We start from the raw sequence: 23,643 nt of genomic DNA, 5'->3' as shown, positions 1-23,643 counted from the left end.
TGGCCGCTGTGTCCGGATGGTGCAGTGCTCAGAACATCTGCCTAGTAAGCAGAAGGCCCAAGTTCGAATACCAGTCTGGCACCAATTAACTTGCTCCATTGATGTAAATCAATGCATGCTGGCAGTTAAAACCTTTAATAGCTTTGTGTCGTGATTCACAATGGCTGCAGGATCAAAATGTTGTCTGTTCCTTCGGTCGTGTCCTGAACAATAGACACCACATACATAATTAAGGCGATGGCAGACAATAATCCTGTCAGTGCAGATTCGCACCAAGCTCGAACTCTTCCAGGAACCAGCGAGATGCTGCGAGTAATGACGATAATGATCAGGGACACTACATCAGTAGTGTGAGGTGTCAGTTGAGAATTTTGGTCTCGCGGGAGGTGTGTTAGGGTGACCTCTGTGTATCGGCGGCGTAGTAATCAGGGAATCTGCCTAATATGCAGAAGACTCGGGTTCGAGTCCCCGTGTGGCACTTACATCAACTTGCTCCATTGACGTAAACAAACGTTGAGTGACAGATAATGTCTTTAATTCCTTTATGTCATCATTCATAATGGCTGCAGGTTGAAAATGGTGTCTGTTCTTTCGGACATGTCAGACTGGTCAGAAAAAAACACCATATATGCATGGTGTTCGGAAATACTCGTTACAAACTACTAGGACTTGTGTAGGGGAGTGAGCAGATAGTGTTTTGAATTGGAAGCCGTGTCCGAAAAAGTACTGTTTCCGTGCTACAACCCTTTGAAAACATGTTGATAATGCGGCCACTTTTACAAGTAGTTAATTAGGCATGTCCCAGCACATCCATTGTTTAACACTCCACTTAATAGTAGGCAAAGAAATTCCTTGTGTACTCGTTGACGGGTTCTCTTCAACGTGATACAGTACGGCCACTTCCATTACCGGAGTGCGGCCTCTCCTTGCAGCACTACTTTCCCACCTACTGACGGAGAAGGACGAAGAATAGGCAGAATAGGACCTCTCTCCACTTCGCAACCGTACTATCCGGATCTGTAGTTATGCAAAAGAGCACATCATCGCTGAACGCAATGCGAATGCGTACAGCAGCAGTCCGTGCTTATCGGTCACGGAATCACTCGAAACGCAGGCGTTGGTGTTGTGGTGTTAATGGTAGCCTACGAATGGACAGTAAAACCCTAGCCCGGCTTTTGCTAATGGCTGAGCAATGAAGCGGGGTGACAGTGTGGCGTGGATGCCCTTACTTGTTCTCAGATGGTAGGCACAGATTTGAAACGGTGCTTGGAGCACAATATGGCAGTCCTCTTTTATGGTGGTCAGACCTGGTTGACGGAACGTATTCAACAAGTATGCCAGCCATCACGTAGTCATACAGTCCGGGTAACTCTCACATGCAGTTACCCCAATAATTTGGATATTACACGGTTTGATCAGCTGACCAAGTGGAGACCCGCAATGAGGTCTCTTTCACGCTGTGTCAGGTGCTGATAACGCTGTCTTATACGAGTGCAAGCAATCTGCATGTCCTTCACAGTGATCATTTAACATCTGACACTTTTCACGCCCCTTTTTTATGCTACCAGGCGTGGTTACTACATTAAACACGAACTACAATAAACGGAAAACGAACTCTGGCGGGCGTTTTATCGGCTGTACAGAATTGCAACTCTTATGATTTACGTACCAACCGATGGGGTGTACGTATACATAGCCGCACTTATGTCAGATCATATCTTTTAGGTGCTTCAGGTTTTTTGTCAGGCAGTGCATTTTCGTAGTCATCGATAGATGTTGGAGGCACCGTATGTATCAAGGCATGAGGTAAGAGTACTTTACACGAAGTACGTCCATGAATAGCGTTTCTGACCGTCGTATATTAGCGTTCATTTTCAAACGGCCCGTTTTTGTCATTTTTGTATCTTTGGTGTCACTGTTCAGATCGAAAGCTGTGATAATGAGTTAACTGATTCTATAAACATTATTCATGAAAATGAATGTATACATTTCAATTAACATACACTCCTGGAAATGGAAAAAAGAACACATTGACACCGGTGTGTCAGACCCACCATACTTGCTCCGGACACTGCGAGAGGGCTGTACAAGCAATGATCACACGCACGGCACAGCGGACACATCAGGAACCGCGGTGTTGGCCGTCGAATGGCGCTAGCTGCGCAGCATTTGTGCACCGCCGCCGTCAGTGTCAGCCAGTTTGCCATGGCATACGGAGCTCCATCGCAGTCTTTAAAACTGGTAGCATGCCGCGACAGCGTGGACGTGAACCATATGTGCAGTTGACGGACTTTGAGAGAGGGCGTATAGTGGGCATGCGGGAGGCCGGGTGGACGTACCGCCGAATTGCTCAACACGTGGGGCGTGAGGTCTCCACAGTACATCGATGTTGTCGCCAGTGGTCGGCGGAAGGTGCACGTGCCCGTCGACCTGGGACCGGACCGCAGCGACGCACGGATGCACGCCAAGACCGTAGGATCCTACGCAGTGCCGTAGGGGACCGCACCGCCACTTCCCAGCAAATTAGGGACACTGTTGCTCCTGGGGTATCGGCGAGGACCATTCGCAACCGTCTCCATGAAGCTGGGCTACGGTCCAGCACACCGTTAGGCCGTCTTCCGCTCACGCCCCAACATCGTGCAGCCCGCCTCCAGTGGTGTCGCGACAGGCGTGAATGGAGGGACGAATGGAGACGTGTCGTCTTCAGCGATGAGAGTCGCTTCTGCCTTGGTGCCAATGATGGTCGTATGCGTGTTTGGCGCCGTGCAGGTGAGCGCCACAATCAGGACTGCATACGACCGAGGCACACAGGGCCAACACCCGGCATCATGGTGTGGGGAGCGATCTCCTACACTGGCCGTACACCACTGGTGATCGTCGAGGGGACACTGAATAGTGCACGGTACATCCAAACCGTCATCGAACCCATCGTTCTACCATTCCTAGACCGGCAAGGGAACTTGCTGTTCCAACAGGACAACGCACGTCCGCATGTATCCCGTGCCACCCAACGTCCTCTAGAAGGTATAAGTCAACTACCCTGGCCAGCAAGGTCTCCGGATCTGTCCCCCATTGAGCATGTTTGGGACTGGATGAAGCGTCGTCTCACGCGGTCTGCACGTCCAGCACGAACGCTGGTCGAACTGAGGCGCCAGGTGGAAATGGCATGGCAAGCCGTTCCACAGGACTACATCCAGCATCTCTACGATCGTCTCCATGGGAGAATAGCAGCCTGCATTGCTGCGAAAGGTGGATATACACTGTACTAGTGCCGACATTGTGCATGCTCTGTTGCCTGTGTCTATGTGCCTGTGGTTCTGTCAGTGTGATCATGTGATGTATCTGACCCCAGGAATGTGTCAATAAAGTTTCCCCTTCCTGGGACAATGAATTCACGGTGTTCTTATTTCAATTTCCAGGAGTGTATTAGCAGTTACAGCTGAATGTTCATATTCTGCGTTTTCTAAAGGACCTTATTAATGTCATGCAAGCGAATATTTTGCCTTCATACTGCAAAGCGTCCCAAGCCTAAGAATAAGTCTGAAAGTTCCTATCGATAGACTGGCAAGTTAGCGGCTGTGCGTTCACTTCGGGTGTCTGATTTTTGTCTGGCGCGCTGCTAGAGGACATGAGGTCCGCTATTAAGACAAGACAGAGGATCTTGAGCATTACGTTGGAAAGGCAGTCTGCTTACAGCGAAGTGCGTCAAGACTGCTAAACTGCAGAGATTGCTTTGTTATAATGTACGACCGACGGCCGTACGAAATTCGAGAATGACATTCGCATTTGAAAATGTGGCTAAACTTGGGCTACACTATCTATTGGTCCCAATGAAAATTTGTGCTAGGTGGGGACTCGAACCCGGATCTTCCTTGTGACGCGTGCAGTCACCATGAGGACCTCGGCCACACAAGCACGCTCCCGAGAGCGCCCTCGACTTCCACAAGTCACCCCCTTTCGTTTACGTCCTATATTCGCACAGGTACTGTGAGTCCCGTACACGAAGAGACATGCGATCAACCCTCTTCTTATCAGAATGTATATATAGCACTCCCTACCATTCGGACCTGTCAGGCCCGTGTTGTTTACACTGACACTGTTTTGACTACTGATGTGTGAACGGCTTTTGAATTACAAATACACCGAAGAGCCGAAGCACCTGGTACACCTTCCTAATATAGTGTAGGGCACCCGCGAGCACGCAGAAGAGCCGCAACACGACGTAGCAAGGACTCGACTAACGTATGAAGTAGTGCTGGAGGAAACTGACACCATGAATCCTGCAGGGCTGTCTACAGATCAGTAAAAGTAGGAGGTGCTGGAGATCTCTTCTGAACATCACGTTGGTAGGCATCCCAGATATGCTCAATAATGTTCATGTCTGGGGAGTTTGGTGGCCAGCGGAAGTCTTTAAACTCAGAAGAATGTTCCAGGAGCAACACAGTAACAGTTTTGGACGTGTGTGGTGTCGCGTTGTCCTGCTGGGACTGTCCAAGTCCGTCGGAATGCACAAAGGACATGAATGGATGCAAGTGATCAGGCAGGATGTTTACGTAACTGTCACCTGTCAGAGTCGTATCTGGACGTATCGGAGGTCCCATATCACTTCAACTGCACACGTCCCAAACCATTACAGAGCCTCCACCAGCTTGAACAGACCCCTGCTGACATGCAGGGTTCTTGGATTCACGAGGTTGCCTCCATAGCCGTACACGTCCATCCGCTCGATACAATTTGAAACGAGAGTAGTCCGACCAGACAACTTGTTTCCAGTTATTAACAGCCCAATGTCGATGTTGACGGGCCCCGGCGAGGCTTTGTGTTGTGCAGTCATCAAGGGTACAAGAGTGGGTCTTCGGCTCACATGTCCGAAAGAACAGAAACCATATCCATATTTAAGTATATAGTTCTGCGATACCGGCCATGACCTTCTTCTGTTCGGATGAACAGGTTTTCCCCGAGCTCTTACGGCACTATGAAGAATGTCTTCCACGAGTAATGAGTGTGTTGGGGTGGGACACTACGGATGTAGTGTGTGGACATACAAGGTGAGAATGCGTGTCTCAAGGGAGGCGTGCGCGAATTAGTCCCTGCAGTCGCGCTGTCCTCTATGCCCTCGGTGGCTCAGATGGATAGAGCGTCTGCCATGTAAGCAGGAGATCTCGCGTTCGAGTCCCGGTCAGGGCACACACATTTTCACTTGTCCGCGTTGATATGTATCAACGCCCGTAAGCAGCTGAAGGTTGTTGTTGTTGTGGTCTTCAGTCCTGAGACTGGTTTAATGCAGCTCTCCATGCTACTCTATCCTGTGCAAGCTTCTTCATCTCCCAGTACCTACTGCAACCTACATCCTTCTGAATCTGCTTAGTGTATTGATCTCTTGGTCTCCCTCTACGATTTTTACCCTCCACGCTGCCCTCCAATGCTAAATTTGTGATCCCTCGATGCCTCAGAACATGTCCTACCAACCGATCCCTTCTTCTAGTCAAGTTGTGCCACAAACTTCTCTTCTCCCCAATCCTATTCAATACCTCCTCATTAGTTACGTGATCTACCCACCTTATCTTCAGCATTCTTCTGTAGCACCACATTTCGAAAGCTTCTATTCTCATCTTGTCCAAACTAGTTATCGTCCATGTCTCACTTCCATACATGGCTACACTCCATACAAATACTTTCAGAAACGACTTCCTGACACCTAAATCTATATTCGATGTTAACAAATTTCTCTTCTTGAGAAACGCTTTCCTTGCCATTGCCAGTCTACATTTTATATCCTCTCTACTTCGACCATCATCGGTTATTTTACTCCCTAAATAGCAAAACTCCTTTACTACCTTAAGTGTCTCATTTCCTAATCTAATTCCCTCAGCATCACCCGACTTAATTTGACTACATTCCATTATCCTCGTTTTGCTTTTGTTGATGTTCATCTTATATCCTCCTTTCAAGACACTGTCCATTCCGTTCAACTGCTCTTCCAAGTCCTTTGCTGTCTCTGACAGAATTACAATGTCATCGGCGAACCTCAAAGTTTTTACTTCTTCTCCATGAATTTTAATACCTACTCCGAATTTTTCTTTTGTTTCCTTTACTGCTTGCTCAATATACAGATTGAATAACATCGGGGAGAGGCTACAACCCTGTCTCACTCCTTTCCCAATCACTGCTTCCCTTTCATGCCCCTCGACTCTTATAACTGCCATCTGGTTTCTGTACAAATTGTAAATAGCCTTTCGCTCCCTGTATTTTACCCCTGCCACCTTCAGAATTTGAAAGAGAGTATTCCAGTCAACATTGTCAAAAGCTTTCTCTAAGTCTACAAATGCTAGAAACGTAGGTTTGCCTTTCCTTAATCTTTCTTCCAAGAAATCTCTTCTTACAAGGAGACGATACAGAAACGGAATTTTGTACCAGCTGAAGGTATCAGTACTAATTTCGTTCTAGACAGCTGCAGGTCATCATCAATGGTGTCTTTTCTTTCGGACATGTCCGAAAGAACAAACACCATATCCATATAAGTAATAAAAAATTTCTTATACGTCGCACAACTCCTTCTTGGCGTTGTGATTTTTTTCCGTCAGTGTATTATCGAGTTGATGACGTCTGCATAGAATGTGACGAGACTTCTGACATCTTTTCCATGTCTCTTAGTGTTGAAACATGTAGCAATCTACTTCTTATTACCCCCATAGTATTGGAAGCTAAAGAGCATATGGCAATTTCAGCAATACAACCTATCATCATATCGCTCCTGTATTGTATCGGAATGACGTCAAGAGCTTTCTGCAGACACGTTGTTACCTGTGGGGACATCCACCCACATGCCTGAGTCCTGTACATCTGGCATGCCATGCAGTACACCTTCGATCAACCCCGAATCTCTTCTTACAAGGAGACGATACAGAAACGGAATTTTGTACCTTTTACATTTATGGTACATGAAGTTCAAAACTCAGATGTCACTCATCGACAGAAGATGCAATTCTCAACAATAATCGAGAAAACAGACTGTGAAATTTTCTGGCCACCTTTAATACGCTAAAGTCAGGTCGTTTCGGGTTTCTGCGGTACGGTGATAGCCTGTTGCGTGGGGGACCTAGGATCATTCCATGGTGGGTGTATATTTGTAGCCAAAGGTGTGTGTTCCATGAACGTTTCTGTAAAGTGTAAAACAGAAAAACACGGAAAAGCAGGTGAAGCTTGCGCTATGGAATATATGAAACGAGAGAGGGTACTAGTGTTATGCGAGAGAATCCTGCTTGAAACTAGGGCACAGCAAATTGGTGTTCATATTTTCTATAGTATGCAGGTGTTTTATTTGGTTCTGATATGTTTTATTTATTAAGACAGAGGGTTTGAATTAGCACAACCTTTACAATTTTGACCCGCATGAGTATGTATCCTAGGTTTTAATGCGCGCGAGTGTATCGCGCATACCACAAGTGCCCTCTCTCGGTGAAACTGTCTGCCCTAGTGCCTCCACACTCTCTTCACGCTAGTTCACAGGCTAGGTACTGATAATATACCGTTTTCGCATCGACCATCTCTTTATAATTATGCTGTACAGATGGAGATGATATTTTAATTTTAACTACTGGTGCCGCGTTTGGCACGATTGTTTTATGCATCTCCACTGCAGGATATGATTTTAGTAAGTGACTAAAAGATTTTGTGCTTGTAATAGTTTGGTAGTTTTCATGGTTACATAAAGCTACAAGCGTTTTTTTTTCCAGTTATGTTGCTAAGTTTTTTTTTTTTTTTTTGTTTATTAAGTTGTCTTATTGTTCAGGTGTATTTTTGTTTCTGATGTAGGTATATTTATATATACCGAAACCGTGATCAAGGATTTCAATAAATCTTTATCCTGCAACTGCTTCGCTGTTATCATTCACCGTGAATTTCAGGTATATTAATCAGCATATATTTTATGTATTTTATATTATGATATAGTTATTCAAATTGAACGTAAAATGATGACCGAAACGAGATTTGATCCAGCGTTTACTGTCTGGAGGGCTACCGACTTTTTCATGTTTACATATTTTACGCTTCACGTAATGCACATAGAAATGCATTTTTGTTTAAAAATTTGAATCTGCTGGAAGTCGAACTCACGGGCCCCACGTAAAGAGAGCACTCTGCTTGTTTCAAAATTCTGTACTTTTTTATTTTTTATGTCCATTTGTCTTCGACTGAGACAACGGCTTCAATATACCATTTAGCAATTTCTTTATCGATCACAGCAACTGACAAAGCATTCAATACGCCGTGTTTCCATCCATTTTTGGTCTTTGTTTGCCCGCATCTCGTGGTCGTGCGGTAGCGTTCTCGCTTCCCACGCCCGGGTTCCCGGGTTCGATTCCCGGCGGGGTCAGGGATTTTCTCTGCCTCGTGATGGCTGGGTGTTGTGTGCTATCCTTAGGTTAGTTAGGTTTAAGTAGTTCTAAGTTCTAGGGGACTGATGACCATCGCTGTTAAATCCCATAGTGCTCAGAGCCATTTGAACCATTTGGTCTTTGTTTACAACTCGCACACACCATAGAATCTCAGTGTACTTTCATAGACTTTCGTGTTACCGAGACATAATCGTAGCATCATGCTTTCATAGAGATACAGAGCTTCTCGAAAAACTGATGGTGGTTTAGCTTATTAAAGATGAGTGGAAAACTTCAAAGCCGACTTTCCCTAGAATTTTCGAGAGTTGCATCAAACGGGTTTGGAGGATTGATATTTGAGTTCTGAACTTAACGTGCAGTCAGTATAAAAATTATAAAAGTCCGACTGTGCAATGATTTCCTCGTAATCCTGTGAAGTTCAGCCCGTTTATGAAGAAATCTGACCATTGTCCTACCTCGGACGAAACCATTTCCGCTGTGTACGTTTCATCAAATACGCTTCACGTGGATAAGCAGCAAATCCCATTAGCTGAAGAGTTTTGTGAAGTTTTTATTTCCATCCAGCTCGCCGTTCCCATGCAGGGCAGAAGGCATCGTGCACCGCCGGCAGCAGTGAGCCACCGCTGAATTATTCGCGCGCGCGGATTAAACAACGCGTAGGCGCCGCTGTAACTGCCCTCTGGGGGCTATGGCGGCCGAGGGTTTTACGAGCCGGCCCCGCCGCTCAAATCACTGTGCGGTAGCCGCGCCCCACCTGGGGCGGACACAAAAACACACACACACACACACACACACACACACACACACACAGAGAGAGAGAGAGAGAGAGAGAGAGAGAAACTCACTCACTCTCTCTCTCTCTCTCTCTCTCTCTCTCTCTCTCTCTCACACACACACACACACACACACATACACATCACACAAACACGAGTATACACGCCCATGGTCCTTTGCAAAAACATCTATGCAAAAAAGAAGTTCGGAGATGACTGGCCAATTGGTAGCGCATTTACCATGACACCAAAGAGCTACGTCGCTATTGAGGTGTCCTACTCATTTCTGAGACTTTTCAACCAATACCGGTTTCCTGGAAACTGCTTGCTCATGTGGGACGACCATAGTAGTCACATGGATAATGTCAGTATACTCGATGTAGCAGAAGAACTAGGTATGAAGATACTGTGCCTTCCTACCCATTGCAGTCATGAGCTCCAGTCCCTGGACAAGAGTTTTTTTCAAATCTCTTAAAGTTTAGACTGACAGTTTCTGTCGCCAGAATCCAGGGCGATCACTTGGGTAGCTACAATTTCCAAAACTATTTTCTGAAGCATGGTACCGAGCTGTAACACCTGCTAATGTTAGTTATGGGTTTAGGGCGATTGGAATTCTTCCATAAATCGCAAATGTTTTTTTCAGACACCTCATTTACACTGAGTTTTGTGTCTGAGAGACCAACTCAGTAGTCAAATTGTCAGCTCAAAGGGTGAAGATCCCTGAGAAATCACCAGTTCAACAATAAAGGGCAACCCCAACAATAGAAAGGAAAACAGCCAACAATGTCAATGCCACAGCAATAGTTCTCAACAGAGATTTGTTCAGCACTGGGTCATCAGCAGCATCAACATCGGGACTTACAAATGCTGCAAAGAAAATTCAATCAAAGCACACGCCAAGTCCTGTAATAAGCATCTGTACTCCAGTGAGTGACATGACTGTTTCTACGCAAAATGAGCCAAAGGATTGGATTCAGTACACACAATGTAAAACATGTTATCAAGAAACATGTGATAATGGATTCATTAAAAAATCGGGGCTGTGCTGAACTTGAAAATGACTGAATTAGAACTTAATTATATGCTTTGCCTTACTCATTTTACTAAGGTTTGAAGCTCCTCTTTTCTTTCTTCCGTGTTTTCGATTAAAAACTGGGTGGTTTTAGAAATCTGCCTCATGCAAACAAAATTAGTTTATAATTTTTTTAAATATTTACCTAGACATGATTCGACACCAATGAGTCATCTTCTGTGGGTCAAATTTTTGTTACTGTGAAGTACGTCACATCTGTAATAATTTAACTGCTGTAGGCTTAAGAAATACAATATTTGCAACTTGCTTCGTTTTGTTTAGACACTCACCTTAAAATTACATTGCTAACTGAACTGTATTATCATACATTGATTTTAGTCCTCGTTTTCGTCGATTTTTTGACAGCATGACATCTGCAAACTAGCCATGAAGAAAATTATCACGTATTTGTGGAGAGCTGTTTCGAGGGTGGAGGTTATGTACGTTTCTGTACTTACATTTTCCGTCGTGTTTCGTGTCCCTGGTTGGTGTCTCAATCAGCTGCTGTTTAGTGCATTGCTTTCACTCAGTTTATCACAAATTTACGCTCACTACTTCACTTCACATGCACTTACACAAAATGTGGCGAAATGTGATCTGCACAGACCCTTCTGACAACACACTGAATGAGGGGTACCATATTACTGTCGTTGCTCACTTGTTCATTGTTGGTCTTGTGTTTGTTATGGTGCTGATTTTGAAAGTGTGTGTGTGTGTGTGTGTGTGTGTGTGTGTGTGTGTGTGTGAGAGAGAGAGAGAGAGAGAGAGAGAGAGAGGGTTGAGAACCAAGAAAGCAGTAGCTTTTTAAGTTTTCTGTGGGAAGTCATTTTTGGATAGTTCATTGAGTGTTCCAAACAGTATTTTGTTGCACAGTATTGTATTTTCATTCAGGACTATCTTTTTCCTGTATTGTTGCTTTTTGTATGTGGTAGTTCTCCTATATTGTGAGTTTTTGATAGAGACTGTTGCTTTCTCTAAGGATCTTCAGATCAATCTCCATGTTTTTTAGGTGGTGGTTTTCTTGTATTAGATGGTCTGCAAAAGTGTAGTGTGTGCTATCACTTCTTAGGGCTCCGAGGTATTGCCTTGTTTCCAACATTTTTGTATCTATCACTCCATTATTGGATAACATTACGCATTTTTTTTCATTTTTGCCTAATGAATGGTACCTTGGGTGTCATAAATGTGAGAGAATTATTACCTCCAATACTCGTTACAAACACAAGTTTTCACTTTCGTGCATAAAAAACTGTGTCTAAAAATTACTGAATATATGTTAATAACTTTTAAAGAAATCCATAAGGGAGGTATCAGGGCATTACTCATACAAAATTAGAATTTTGCATAACTCTACACAACATTAAACTAACAGAATGCATGGCGTTGTTATCGTCAGTTATCCTGTATATGGATACCAACTTAAGTCATGACCGAGAAGGGCGCACTAGTTCTAGAGGAGAGTGTGGCGTTCTATAGAATTTATCGAAATAAGTATTGGGCAGTAACATTTCATGATATTAATTTGTTACACCGAAAATGCATATAAAATGCCTTCTGTACCATCTAGAATTTTCGCCGTTTAATAGCCATTGATAACTTGTAATGAACTGCTATTTATGAATCTGTGAGCTTTATTACAGACACTATATTTAATACTTAATGGATCTAATAGTGTATTTATTTGTGAATGTATGTCATTATAATACAAATATTGTAAATTGCTGGGTAACTGCCAGCTGAATTTTATTTAAATACATCGACAGCAACTCAAAACGGCAGTAGCTGTTCCGTTGTTTACATTTGTGTGTGGAGAGTCGCCGTCGCACTACGAGCAAAGAGGAGACACAGCAGCTTGTGTCCTTAAAGAGTACAGAATTATTTGTTGGGCGCTCCGGCAGAAGCGGTATGGAGCTACGACAACGCCAGTGTAGGCGCACCTACTTCGATAACCCACGAGTTCTGTGACAGCGGCCGGGGAGGACAGGAGAAGGAAGTTGCAGTTCTAACTGTTGCCTGTGTCATAGTTATCCGTAGTTCTGTAAACGACCCGTGGTTCGCAACCAGCAGCAACTCAGCGATGTCGTCGACTACATTCTACTCGTCTGCGCAGCTACATCACCGTAAGACTGTTAACTGACAAAGTATAACCAATATTGCATCGACATTACCCAGTGGCGTTTCTTTCACAAACTTTATTAATTTTCGTGAATAATAACCTGCAATAGTTAAAACTTGTAGCGCACCTATGTTGTCATTGTGCTCAGACATTATTACCGAGCAGGAGTCCTCCCCTATCCATGCGATCACCGAGTGTCGCAAAAATATGAAACTGATTAATTATTTACTGCCAGTTTTGTTTGTTTGCTAATGAGAAGTGTCAGTCTAAATTTTGGTGCCTCAGTAACTGTTCATTCTTGTATTGTGTAACAGAAGCATAGCTAATTTACAGTTTTGAGTATTAGTTTTAATAACTTAAAGAAACGTAAAATTTCATTGGAAAACCTAATAACTAAAGATACAGCAGAAATTAAGACCGCGACATTTCATTTATTCTGTATTTACCTCAACGAGTGACTTCTGCTGCCTTCATAAGTATTTCATTCTTCTTAAGTTAAATGTAAATCTGTTGCTCATTTGCATAAAGTAAATTCAATTCATTCTATCAATAATTAAAAGTAAATTGCTTGCCTTTTTCCGAATTTTGCGTTATTTTACCCTGAGGTTACTGAAAGTATTTGCTTTTACACAACAAAGTTTCATTTAAGTCCGTAAATTATTTAACCAGCAACTTCATTTAAATTTGCTTTCAAAATTTGATGTTGCAAAGTAAGTAACTGCAAACTCAGCTTTCTGATTATTTCCTCGTGAACTGGTGTGTTGCGGAAGAGCGTGGAGCCTTTTGTTGTCACACCAGTGATTATTTACTAAATTTTCTTTGGCATTACCTTTTTACGGATTTTGGATATTCATTGCCCTAGTGGGCTGTCGACCGTTGAATTATCCTTTCTTTGCTAATAAGTATTTTTGCTAATAAGTATAATCTGCCAGGAAGTTTCAAGTATTTTTTTCTTATTAAATATTACGTGGTACCCTTTTTCTCCCTCTGTGGTTCATGAGCGATTGCATTAAATTCCACCCACTTAAAAATTAATGTCGGTATTTAGATTAGGCTTAGAACAGATCCTTCCTTCCGAAGGGTCTGTTGTACACTTCCCTCCTACTAACTGGTATCATTTTCCTTTGATAACGATAACCCTACTCACTGTAAAATTTCCTTAGACACATGCATTCACGGTAATTTACATCGCAATCCAATAAGCCGATTAGGAATGGGGAGTTTACAAACAGCAGATAATCTTTCACGAAAACGATCTCAAACTAAGAAGTGCGTATAAGATAATTAAATATCCAAGCCAGTGATGCTGCAGCAAATTCATTGTGCACTGATGAGACAGGTAATAGGACATTTGCAGTAGAATAAACTGCAGTATTAAAATACAGCTTAGTTTTTATTTAGGGAATACAATGGTGTACGGACGTTTGTAATGTAGAACATTTACTGAAATAATGGCTTAACAGTCTGTATTATTTTTAATCCGAATCTAAGTATAATAATATAGATCTATTATGAATGTGTATTTTGATAACACTTGGTCTAGGGGTAGCGACTTTGATTCATTATCAAAACGTCCTCGGTCTGGGTTCGAAACGCGTTACCGCTTGAATTTTGGTTAATAATAAGCATAGGCGGCCCAAGACGGCCTTGCCAAAGAGGGCGGAGGAACGGACGGAGATTCAGGCACTCTCTTACCCTTTCGGTGGGAAACTGCCCCCAAGGACGAAAGAATCAGCAACGATCAAATGAAACGGAAACCACTGCATTAAAGACACACAATATGTATTCACAGGACATGTGGCCTGTAACTGAAAAAGTGACATGATGATCCCACAATTGGCAGAAGATTCCGGAATAGTCCCCTATTCGGATCTCGGGAGATGACTGCCAAGGGGGAGGAGACCATCAGAAAAAGCATGAAAAATCAATGAAAAGATAACGTTCTACGAGTTGGGGTGTGGAATGTCAGAATCTTGAATGTGCTAGGAAAGCTAAAAAATCTGAAAAGGGAAATGCAAAGGTTCAACCTAGACATAGTAGGTGTCAGTGAAGTGAAGTGTAAATAAGACAAGGATCTCTGGTCAGATGAGTGTAGGGTAATATCAACAGCAGCGGAAAATTATATAACTGGAATGGATTCGTTATGAGTAGGAAGGTAGGGCAGAGAGTGTGTTACCGTGAACACTTCAGTGATAGGGTTAGTCTAATCAGAATCCACAGCAAACCAACACCGACAACCATTACAGGTATAAATGTCGACGTCACATACTGAAGATGAAGAGACAGAGAAAGTATATGAGAATATTGAAATGGTGATACAATACGCAAAGGGTAATGAAAACCTAATATTCATGGGGGACTGGAATGCTGGTGTAGGGAAAGGAGTAGAGGGAAAGGTTACAGGAGAATACTGGCGTGGGACAAGGAATGAGAGAGGAGAAGGACTTCTGTAATAAATTTCAACTAGTAATAGCAAATACTCTTTTCAAGAATCACAACAGGAGGAGGTATGCTTGGAAAAGGTCGGGTGATACCTGAGATTTCAGTTAGATTACATCATGGTCAGACAGAGATTCTGAAATCAGATTCTGGATTGTAAGGCGTACCCAGGAGCAGATATAGACCCAGTTCACAATGTAGTAGTGATTAAGAGTATGTTAAAGTTTAAGAAATTACTCAGGAAGAATCCATATTAAAAGAAATAGGATACGAAAGTACTAAGGAATGAAGAGATGCGCTTGAAGTTCTCTAAGGATATAGATATAGCAATAAAAATTGTCTAGTAGGCAGTACAGTTGAAGAGGAATGAACATTCTAAAAACGGCGGTCACAGAAGCTGGAAACAGAAACATTTGTACAAAGAAGGTAAATGCAGAGAAACCATGGCCAACAGAAGATATACTACAGCTGATTGATGAAAGAAGGAGGTACAAAAACTTTCAGGCGAATTCTGGAACACAAAAATACAAGTCGCTGAGGAATGAAATAAAAACGAAGTACAGGGAAGTTAAAAGGGAATGGCTTAGTGAAAAATGTGAAGAAACTGAAAAAATAATGATAGTCGGAAGGACTGTTTCAGCATATAGGAATGTCAAAGCAATCTTCGGTGAAATTAAAAGCATGTGTTAAAATTAACATTCTCGCTTCCCGCACCCGGGTTCCCGGGTTCGATTCCCGGCGGTGTCAGGGATTTTCTCTGCCTCGTGATGACTGGGTGTTGTGTGATGTCCTTAAATTAGTTAGGTTTAAGTACTTCTAAGTACTAGGGGACTGATGACCATAGATGTTAAGTCCCATAGTGCTCAGAGCCATTTCTTTTTGTTAAACTGAAGAGTGCAGCCGTAATTCCACTGTAAATTGCAGAGGAGAGGAGTGATAGGTGGAAAGAGTACACCGAAGGCCTCTATGAGGGCAATATTTGTCTAATGTGAAAGAATAATAAACAGGAGTCGATTTAGAAGAGATAAGAGATTCAGTATTAGAATCAGAATTTAAGAGCTTTGGAGGACTTAAGATCAAATAAGGCAGAAGGGATCGATAAAATTCGATCAGAATTTCTAAAATCATTAGGGGAAGTGGCAACAAACGGCTATTCCCGTTGTTGTGTAGAATGTACGAGTCTGGCAATATACCGCCTGATTTTCGGAAAAATATCGTGCATACAATTCTGAAGACTGCAAAAGCTGACAAGTGCGAGAGTTATCGCACGATCACCTTCACAGCTTATGCATCTATGTTGCTAACAAGAATAATATACAGACGAATGGAAAAGGAAATTGAGGATCTGTCAGATGACGATCGGTTTAGCTTTACGAAAGGCAAAGGCACCAGAGAGGCAATATCTGGCGTTGCGGTCGATAATGGAAGCAAGACTAAAGAAAAAAACAAGACACGTTCATAGGATTTGTCGACCTGGAAAAAGCGTTTGACAATGTAAACTGGTGCAAGATGTTCGAAATAATGAGAAAAATAGGCGTAAGCTGTATGGGAAGTCGGGTAATATACAATATGTACAAGGACCAAGAGGGACCAATAAGAGAGGACGACCGGCAACGAAATGCTCGGATTAAAAATGGCGTAAGAGAGGGATGTAGTCTTTCGCCCTTATTGTTCAACCTGTACATCGAAGAAGCAATGACGGAAATAAAAGAAAGGTTCAGGAGTGGAATTAAAATTCAAGGTGAAAGGTCATCAAAGATTGGATTCGCTGATGATATCGCTATCTTCAGTGAAAGCGAAGAAGAATTCCTTGATATGCTGAATGGAATGGTATATTGAGTACAGAATAGGGATTGAGAGTAAATCGAGGAAAGACGAAAATAACGAGAAGTAGCACAAATGAGGTGAGAAACTTAACGTCAGGATTGATGGTCACGTAGTAGATGAGATTAAGGAATTCTGCTACCTAGGCAGCAAAATAACCCATGATGGACGGAGCAACGAGGACAGCAAAAGCAGATTAGCACTGGCAAAAATGGCATTCCTGGCCTAGAGAAGTCTACTAGCATCAAACATAGGCCTTAATTTGAGGAAGAAATTTCTGAAAATATACGTTTGGAGCAAAGCATTGTATGTTACACCATGGGAAAACAGGAACAAAACAGGATCGAAGCATTTGAGGTGTGGTGCTAAAGACGAATGTTGAAAAACAGATGGACTGATAATGAATGAGGTGGTTCTGCGCAGAATCTGAGAGGAAATGGCTCAAAAATGATTCAAATGCCCATGAGCACTATGGGTCTTAACTTCTGAGGTCATCAGTCCCCTGGAACTTAGAACTACTTAAACCTAACTAACCTAATGACATCACACACATCCATGCCCGAGGCAGGATTCGAACCTGCGACCGTAGCAGCAGCGCGGCTCCGGACTGGAGCGCCTAGTTCCAGGCTGTAGCTCCTAGAACCGCTCGGCCACTCCGGCCGGCTGAGAGGAAAGGAATATGTGGAAAACACCGACAAGGAGAAGGGGCAGGACGATAGGACATCTGTTAAGACATCAGGGTTCAAAACGGTTCAAATGGCTCTAAGCACCATGGGACCAAACATCTGAGGTCATCATTCCCCTAAACTTAGAACTACATAAACCTAAAGAACCTAAGGACATCACACACATCCATGCCCGAGGCAGCGACCGTAGCAGCAGCGCGACTCCGGACTGAAGCGCCTAGAACCACTCGGCCACAGCGGCCGGCAGGCATCAGGGACTGGCCTCCATGATACTTGAGGGAGCTGAAGAAGAGGAAGACAGAGATTGGAATACATCCAGCAGATAATTGAGGACTTAGGCTGCAAGTGCCACTCTGAGATAAAGAGGTTGGCACAGGGGAGTAATTCGTGGATGGCTGCATCAAACCAGTCGGAAGACATGACTAGGAAAAAAAAAATGGTGTTCCACCATCCAGCTGAGAACGCACAGTCACAACACGATGAGAGAGATTGAACCAGAGTTCATCAGCAAGTAATGGTAACTTACGAGCACAAATCATTAAATTGGAAGATAGGCACTTGTAATACGTACTTCACCTTGCGATACAACTAACAAGGGTCATCAGGGTGGTCGTTATAAGTACGTACTAGCCACCATTAGGCCCCATGGGGTGGGAGGGTGGTGGGCGCGGCGGTTGTAATCTGTTAATCAGATACGAGATCACTCAGAAACAGTTAATGTTACGCCTTATAGGTTCGTGAATCGGGATATACAATGCTCGAACTTGTTATCCATCGGCGATTATCTTCCCAATGCTGCAATCACCAAGTAAAATTTAATCCTGAAAATGCTTATTTAAGTAGCTAAAGACAAGCATGTGAGTAACGAGAACCAAAAATATCAGGTAAAGATCCGACTATATTCCATCAGTAAAACCCATATTTATAGGCTAGAACAGGATCGTCCGAACTGTGACCTTGCGGCGCTAGCGCCTTCAATCGCCCGAGGCCAGCGCCCCGGGCGAATTCGTACACTGTGTGACCAAAAGTATCCTGACGCTCCCCAAAACATAAGCTTTTCACTTTACGTGCATTCTACTGCCACCTACTGGCAAGTACTCCAAATCAGCGACCTCAGTAGTCATTAGACATCTTGAGAGAGCAGAATGGTGAGCCCCGAGGAATCACGGTCTTCGAAGGTGCTCAGGTGATTGGGTGTCACTTGGGTCATACGTCTGTACGCGAGATTTCCACACTCCTAAACATCCCTAGGTTTACTATTTCCGATGTGATAGTGAAGTGGAAACGTGAAGGGACACCTACAGCACAAAAGCGTACAGGCCTGTCTCGTCCGTTGACTGACAGAGACCGTCGACAGTTGAAGAGGGTCGTAATGTATAATAGGCAGAAATATATCCAAACAATCACACAGGAATTAGAAACTGCATCAGGATCCACTGCAAGTATTATGGCAGGCGGGCGGTGAGAAAACTTGGATTTCATTGTCGAGCGGCTGCTCATAAGCCACACATCATGCCGGTAAATGCCAAACGACGTCTCGCTTGATGTAAGGAGCGTAAACATTGGACGACTGAACTGTGAACAAACGTTGTGCGGACTGACGAATCACGGTAAACAATGTGGCGATTTGATGACAGAGTGAGAGTATGGCGAATGTCCCGTGAACGTCATCTGCCAGCGTGTGTAGTGCCGACAGTAAAATTCGGAGGCGACGGTGTTATGGTGTGGTCGTGTTTTTCATGGAGGGGGCTTGCACCCCTTGTTGTTTTGCGTGGCACTGTCACAGCACAGGCCTACACTGATGTTTTAAGCACCTTCTTGCTTCCCACTGTTGAAGAACAATTCGGCGATGGCGATTGCATCTTTCAACACGATAGAGCACCTGTTCATAACGGATGGCCTGTCGCGGAGTGGTTACATGGCAATAACATCACTGTAATGGACTGACTGTAAGGATTAAAGGTCTTTGTAACTTTAAGTTTTTTTAATAAGTTTTCAATGTTGGTTAATTGAAGTTATTGTGTAAAAAAATAGGAAACTAAGGATCCGATGATTAAACTCTGAAAAGAGGTACAAAAAGTTGTAGCACGAAGTACAAAAAAAATATTTACTTGTAACTACTAACAGTAATAAAGAGACTCTATATCCCTTACGTAAAATTGTTTCTAAAATAGAATATTTATGGTACTAGTTCATTTAAAGAAATGATATATCTTTCAGAAGACGCCCAACGTACATATGACGATTGTGCAAGTTCAGTATTAATAGAATCAACCTGTGGGTCAGAACACTACTAAGTTGTTCTTCGATTCCTATTTTGGATAGGCCTACTGTTTTCTAAAGATTTGCGTAGTAATTCTTTCACACGAACACTACTTGTTAGCTAAACAGTAAATGATGGCCGCGGTGGCCGAGCGGTTCTGGGCGCTACAGTCTGAAACTGCGCGATCGCTAAGGTCGCAAGTTCGAATCCTGCCTCGAGCATTGATTTGTGTGATGTCCTTAGGTTAGTTAGGTTTAAGTAGTTCTAAGTTATAGGGGACTGGTGACCTCAGATGTTAAGTCCCGTAGTGCTCAGAGCCATTTGAACCATTTTAAACAGTAAATGGTTTGCTTGTTTTTCCTCTCATCGTCCACTTTTACAGAGCTGCACTTCCTCTGTTATTTTGTTTACGTGGGATCTGACCGTGGGATAGTCCAGCGCTGAGCAGTGCTATGCGGTCTCACTGGCTCCGCACCTAACTCTCTCGCTTCGCTTCTATGCCGACACTAGTGACACAATGCCTTGCGCCGGCGGATGAGCTTGGGCTACAGTGTCACACATAGCTTTGGCTCCACAGTAAATTTACCGTAACTTGTTACTTCACTCACAGTGGCCTACTTGCAGACATTGAAACATATTTTCTTGCTGTTCGTAACACTGTTCGTCAACCAGCATCCGAATAACTCAAAAATCACTGTTCAGGAATTAGTTATGCTTTTGATGGTCGACACAGTTTCGTGAAATTAACTTTAGTACCTCCAAAATTTCACGAGCGTACTCATAACAGTTTCGTGACTTCGGCGACCGCTCACCTAGCAACACGATATAATAACTCCATTATCTGAACTCGTGAATAGTTATCTCTCTGTTAATTAGAAAGCTAAGTTATGGTTAATCCACACCTATTCATTCCGTAAGCGTCACTGTGCAGCTAATTGCTACCCCGACTACGACACGACACACGAATGTGGAAAGAATAGGTCTTTTACTGATGAACACCTATATAAAACATACACTACTGGCCATTAAAATTGCTACACCACGAAGATGACGTGCTACAGACGCAAAATTTAACCGACAGGAAGAAGATGCTGTGATATGCAAATGATTAGCTTTTCAGAGCATTTACACAAGGTTGGCACCGGTGGCGACACCTACGACGTGCTGACATGAGGAAAGTTTCCAACCGATTTCTCATACACAAACAGCAGTTGACCGGCGTTACCTGTTGGAACGTTGTTGTAGAGCCTCCTGTAAGGAGGAGAAATGCGTACCACCGCGTTTTCGACTTTGATAAAGGTCGGACTGTAGCCTATCGCGATTGCGGTTTATCGTATCGCGTCATTGCTGCTCGCGTTGGTCTAGATGCAATGACTGTTAGCAGAATATGGAATCAGTGGGTTCAGGAGGGTAATATGGAACGCCGTGCTGGATCCCAACGGCCTCGTATCACTAGCAGTCGAGATGAAAGGCATCTTATACGCATGGCTATAACGGATCATGCACCCACGTCTCGATCTCTGAGTCAACAGATGGGGACGTTTGCAAGACAACAACCATCTGAATGAACAGTTCGACGACGTTTGCAGCAGCACGGACTATCATCTCGGATACCCTGGCTGCGGTTACCCTTGACGCTGCATCACAGACACGAGCGCCTGCGATGGTCTACTCAACGACGAACCTGAATGCACGAATGGCAAAACATCATTTTTTTTGAATTAATCCAGGTTCTGTTTACAGCATCATGTTGGTCATATCCCTGTTTGGCCACATCGCGATGAACGCACATTGAAAGCGTGTATTCGTCATCGCCAAACTGGCGTATCACCCGGCGTGATGGTATGGGGTGCCATTGGTTACACGTCTCGGTCACCTCTTGTTCGCATTGACGGCACTTTGAACAGTAGATGTTACATTTCAGATGTGTTACGAGCCTTGGATCTACCCTTCATTCGATCCCTGCGATACCTTACATTTCAGCAGGATAATGCACGACCACATGTTGCAGGTCCTGTACGGGCCTTTCTGGATACAGAAAATGTTCGACTGCTGCCCTGGCCAGCACATTCTCCAGATGTCTCAGCAATTGAAAACGTCTGGTCTATGGTGGCCGAGCAACTGGCTCGTCACAATACGCCAGTCACTACTATTGATGAACAGTGGTATCGTGTTGAAGCTGCATGGGCAGCTGTACTTGTACACGCCATCCAAGTTCTGTTTGACTCAATGCTCAGGCGTATCAAGGCCATTATTACGGGCAGAGGTGGTTGTTCTGGGTAGTGATTTCTCAGGATATATGCACTCAAATTTCGTGAAAATGTAATCACATGTCAGTTCTAGTATAATAAATTTGTCGAGTGAATACACGTTTATCATCTACATTTCTTCTTGGTGTATCAATTTTAATGGCCAGTACCGTACAACTTCCACGGTGACGAATTTGGCCGTTTTCGCAACGTTACAGTGGGCTATGTTGGCCACGTGTCCAGCAGTAACGTTGCTCGTGACGCCGGCAATAAAACCTCATGCACGATCCATTCAACGGTCACGTACCTCGCGCTCGGGAGCAGCGCGTATAGATTCTGAGATGGGCAGCGATACTACACTACACTTGCACGCTGTACTGCAAAAATGCGACAGTGGAGATGAGTTCCTGTACTCAAAACTTGGAAATTAATTTGCAGTCACCCAATGACAATACCTTACATGATTTCTCCCTCTCCTCTACTACAGTTTACGAAGATTGGCGGCTGACTCACGTTCTGTTTTTGTGAGAGAGCTCGGATATGAAGTGAGAGATGTACCGCAAGTCTCTAGAGGAATGGAAGGTTCCAAATGATTGGAAAAGAGCACAGGTAGTCCCAGTCTTCAAGAAGGGTCGTCGAGCAGATGCGCAAAACTATTGGCCTGTATCTCTGACGTCGATCTGTTGTAGAATTTTAGAACATGTTTTTTGCTCGAGTATCATGTCGTTTTTGGAAACCCAGTATCTACTCTGCAGGAATCAACATGGATTCGGGAAACAGCGATCGTGTGAGACCCAACTAGCTTTATTTGTTCATGAGACCCAGAAAATATTAGATACAGGCTCCCAGGTAGATGCTAGTTTCCTTGACTTCCGGAAGGCGTTCGATACAGTTCCGCACTGTCGCCTGATAAACAAAGTAAGAGCCTACGGAATATCAGACCAGCTTGTGGCTGGATTGAAGAATTTTTAGCAAACAGAACACAGCATGTTGTTATCAATGGAGAGACGTCTACAGACGTTAAAGTAACCTCTGGTGTGTCACAGGGGAGTGTTATGGGACCATTGCTTTTCACAATATATATAAATGACCTAGTAGATATTGTCGGAAGTTCCATGCGGATTTTCGCGGATGATGCTGTAGTATACAGAGAAGTTGCAGCATTAGAAAATTGTAGCGAAATGCAGGAAGATCTGCAGCGGATTGGCACTTGCTGCAGGGAGTGGCAACTGACCCTTAACATAGACAAATTTAATGTATTGCGAATACATGGAAAGAAGGATCCTTTATTGTATGATTACATGATAGCGGAACACACACTGGTAGCAGTTACTTAATTGTTGTTAAGGCGGGTACCAGGTTGAAATTCATTGGGAGAGTCCTTAGAAAATGTAGTCCATCAACAAAGGAGGTGGCTTACAAAACACTTCTTCGACCTATACTTGAGTATTGCTCATCAGTGTGGGATCCGTACCAGATCGGGTTGACGGCGGAGATAGAGAAGATCCAAAGAAGAGCGGCGTGTTTCGTCACAGGGTTATTTAGTAACCGTGATAGCGTTACGGAGATGTTTAGCAAACTCAAGTGTCAGACTCTGCAAGAGAGGCGCTCTGCATCGCGGTGTAGCTTGCTCGCCAGGTTTCGAGAGGGTGCGTTTCTGGATGAGGTATCGAATATATTGCTTTCCCCTACTTATACCTCCCGAGGAGATCACGAATGCAAAATTAGAGAGATTCGAGCGCGCACGGAGGCTTTCAGACAGTCGTTCTTCCCGCGAACCATACGCAACTGCAACAGAAAAGGGAGGTAATGACAGTGGCAC

The sequence above is a fragment of the Schistocerca cancellata genome, chromosome 5, assembly GCF_023864275.1.
Source record: "Schistocerca cancellata isolate TAMUIC-IGC-003103 chromosome 5, iqSchCanc2.1, whole genome shotgun sequence".
NCBI lineage: Eukaryota > Metazoa > Arthropoda > Insecta > Orthoptera > Acrididae > Schistocerca > Schistocerca cancellata.
This window is presented reverse-complemented; position numbering follows the sequence as displayed.